Genomic DNA, 4,504 nt, shown 5'->3' on the forward strand with positions numbered 1-4,504 from the left:
ACGCTCTCACATGTGGGTCGTGTGTAGGGAAGTACAACACATCCAATTTTGTCCGGACTGGAGGCCATCTCTATGACTCATGAAGAAAATGTGTCCCCATAAGTTCATGAAGAAATGATTCCAAAAATTCTGGAATTTTCTTGACAGGTCCTAATTTACATAATAATAGGGTGAGTATCAAAATCGGGACGAAAAATAAGCAAATGGAGACTGAACGGAAAGAAAAATGGTGACTCACGCGCCTACACGCATGTCACATGCGCTCTGGAGGGTTTCTACGCACGTGTGTCCACAACTTTCCGAGCAGTCGCAGGTCAGAGGCATTGGGTCGGGGTTGGTTCACGGGCATAGCGGTTCGCTAGTATCGGGTCGCGTGCAGTTCAGGGTCAGGTTGGCCTAGATCCGTGTGCCTGACGCGTGTCCGCTACTGGGTGAGGATGCGTCTCACCAGTCGGTGACCGCCACGTGTCGATCACCAGTTCTGCTGTGCTCCTCCGTGTGCTGGCCGGCGTGTGGCAGCGTCTCTTCCCTCTCTCTGGTGTGTTTCAATTTTTTTTCGAGATGTTAGCCTCTTTCGCGCTTCAATTTTTTTTCAGATGTTAGCCTCTTTCGCGTTTCAATCTATTTTCTTCCAATTTCTTTATCTTCCAATCTGTAATCCGATTCAATAAATTTTCTTCATGAACCTTGTAGATCTCATATTCTACTCCTTCGAAATAATTTTCTTATATTTTTCTGATACCCACAGATCTTAATATTGGAGTTCGAATTCGGAGAAAAGCATGAGTTCTTACCGAAAATCACGTTTTCTTGACACTCCGGTTCGAATGCAAATCTTGGCCGCCTTCACTCTGAAACTTAACAAGATCACGCTTCGGCGGTAAAAGTCCAAGAATCAACACAAAAACGTCGTTAATGATAAACTTCTCGATCTAGACACTCGCGGACTAATCTGAAGTTCCTAAACGTTTTCGACGAAATAGGAAAGTGCGATTGAGAGATGGGGACTCAAATCTGAAGTTCCTAAACGTATTCGACGAAATAGGAAAGTACGAGGCGGAAATGCGTGCTGAATATTAATGCCAAAGAGGAGTGTCCCAGGGCGTCTAGGAGTCTTACATTGTTTTGTAAATCATTTACGTACTTTTTTTTTTTTTTTTTTTTTTTTTTTTTGTAATTTCGTCTTGTCCATCTTGTTTTACATGATTTCATTGCATAGCCTTGGTCCGGTCTTTGATTTCGAGATTTAAATTTTGAGCTGTGATAGAATGGCTCGGATGCAATCTACCACAAAAATTGGATGAAACTAAGAAATGACAATGATGATGCTCATATTTTTGAGGGTGAAAGTCTCAATTTGAGATCTCAATTTCATTCGTCACAAATCTGATTTTTACATAATAATTTGTGGGTATTTATAATCTCCCCACAACAGAAGTTAATGGTCATGATTTAATCCCGATCTGCTTAAATCTCCACAAAAGACGAAGTTAATTAGGCCATTACAAACTTTATGAAATTAAAAATAAAGTTTTATAACAAGTCATGAAATGATGCTTGCAACTTAATCCGCTACTTCAACCCTGCAAATATTCTCTTCTGAAGCTCTAAAAGGTCATTTCTCAATCGAATTAGCTTGTAACACAGGAAATGTTGATTGAACTGAGTCTATTCAATTTTGTATATGAAGAATGAATGTTTGTTGAATCTTCTTGGCCTTGGATCGTGTAATAGGTCTAGTTGAAACATTTGAAATACCGTTAGGATCATTAATAATCCATGTACCAAGAAAATACATAGGACTATGTGAATAACATGGTAAATAAGTTTCTAGGATCCATACCCATTGTCTCAAATTACGAGTAACCATACCTAGGACTAGTAACCATTGTCTCAAATTATGAGGTGTACTACGAGGCCCTTGTACCAATTTAGGTGGGATGCCTTGCAATATGTATCATAAGTAGGATGTTATGATGGGCCTACCTTTTTTCTCACCTAATCGAGATGTCATGCACCACGATTTACCAACAGGACGATACGATTATGGCGAGACCACTCATGTGTTCATGGGGCGAAAATTAAAAGTTACTTTAGGGGAAGGTTTTCAGGATTAGTACATACATGACACAATGACCTTTAAGTTCTAAGTTCTTGAAAACATAAGAAGAAGTAATATCCTACCTTAATGTCACGTTTAAGAGCCTACAAGTATGCTACTTACTAAGTTTTTACTCAGTACATGTTAGTCTTTTTTTTAGGAAACTAGGAGATAGCCGAGGATGGGAGTGGACTTTGGAGCGAGGGCCATAGACCACCATCAAGAGAAAGTTTCACGTACAAAGGGGAATGTTCTGGAGACATTCCGAGGTTGATTTTGGTCATGAAGGCGGAGAAGATAATTAAGCACGGAGCATGGGCATTCTTAGCCAGCATCACCAAAAATAATAGAGCCAACATCGATGTATCCTCCGTACCTGTAACGACCCTAAATTTTAAATTTTCACATACTCAGAGTCGCTACTGACGTCTCATGCTCATCTATAATGCGAAAATATAACTCTTTCATGAATATTATTTATAACGTAAACTTCAAAAAAATGCTTAAAACAACTTCTTCTCTAGAAAACGCAGTCACGGTCTTACGTGTTTAAATATGAAATACTGAAATTTAGAATCTACCCTATGCACGTGCCACAGTCTCTACTCGTGATGTTGTCGTCCTCCGTACAAGTGCGCCTTGCCTTTACCTCAAAAATGATGTGGCACAGGGCCTGAGTATTTCAAAGAATACTCAGTAAGTGGCCCCTCCATAGGGGTCATGCAAATGCAAACACATGCAATCATGATTTAGGAACCTATCCCTAATCATCATAAGGGTGGCCTTCAGTCTCAAACAACTTGGATGTGTAGTACTTCCCTACACACGACTCACACATCCGAGTGTGAATCTTTAGAGCGCTCGCACACCCCCTTGACCCTTTGGTCAAGGTAATCTGTTGCGATGTCTGGAGGTCAGCGGAATCCCATAGTGTCATGCGCCTCATGAAAACCCTCATCTGTGCACATTCGCACTCGTGCACATTCACGCTCATCATCTCTAGGGGAAGTAGCCCTATGCTTATGAACATACAATATGCATGAGGTACCTCTAAGTCCAATTATACGTCTCTTCTGACACAACCCTCTAGCCCTATGCTTATGAACATATGTTTTCATACTCTCAGGGTTGTATCTTATGTCGATCTAATGACATGATGCAATATGGCAATCATCATATAAAGCATGCTCAAAATGAAAAACATAATCATATTACTAACATCGTCATGCATACATCACACTCGTGATAAAGCCATCAAATGCATCAAACATAACATGTACATCATGCGACGAAACATAAATATCGTACATATAACATACAACACAGCACCACATCATACTCATCAATTTTTAGCCTATCCTATAGTAAGGCCACTTACCCAATTAGCTTAGGCTGATGTCACCAATTTATCCTTAATGAAAGTTTGATTTTGTCCTTTGTATCCAAGTTAAACTATATGAATCCATGACATCGATTTCACGTTCAATTCTCTAACTCTTACAATGGTTCACGTGCTAGACTTCATGCGAGCATTAAAGACTTTGCATGAGTAAAGTTTTGGAACATTATAATATATATAAGACTTCATTTTCTACCGTTACTATCTTAAGAATTTGATAGAGTTATTTGAAGTGACAATATTCTGTACTTTCTTGCCATTTGATATTTAATCTGACCTTTCATTTTCTTTTAATATTTGTTGCCTTATGATATTCACTCTTATCTTTCATTTTCTTGTTGCCCTCTGATCTTTCATTTTCTTTTTGTGTACATGTACTCTGCTTTATCTTTTAATTTTTGTTCGGAAATATTTTTGCTTACTTCCAAATCTTTCACATGTATTATTTTAATTACGAGTTCACGGTGATGTCCTTCAGACTAACTAACGCACTTGCAGCCTTTATGGACTTAATGAACCAAGTATTCCAGAACTTCCTTGACACATTCATAATTTTCTTCATAAAAATATCCTTATGTACTCCAAGACTAAGAACGAACATGAGACCCACCTCAAAATGATATTGACGAGGTTACAAACCCACTAGTTATATGCAAAGTTTTCTAAGCGCGAGTTCTTGCTTCAAGAAGTGGACTTCCTCGGATATGTCGTGACAAAGGAAGGTATTTTCGTAGACTTGACTAAAGTTGAGTCAGTAATAAAATTGCCCCAGTCGAGTACAGCCACCAAAGTTAAAAGCTTCCTAGGATTGGCGGGCAATAGGAGATTTATAAAAGACTTCTCCATTTTATCAACTTCTCTAACCAAACTCACCAAGAGGAGTAAGACCTTCACTTGGACATTGTCATGCGAGAAAAGCTTCACAAAACTCAAGGACAAGTTAGTAACAACCTCGATTCTCACACTACCAGACAACTCAGGAAACTTCGTCATATGCAGTGATG

This window comes from Cucurbita pepo, chromosome 10 (genome assembly GCF_057944985.1).
Source record: "Cucurbita pepo subsp. pepo isolate OVF chromosome 10, ASM5794498v1, whole genome shotgun sequence".
Classification (NCBI taxonomy): domain Eukaryota; kingdom Viridiplantae; phylum Streptophyta; class Magnoliopsida; order Cucurbitales; family Cucurbitaceae; genus Cucurbita; species Cucurbita pepo.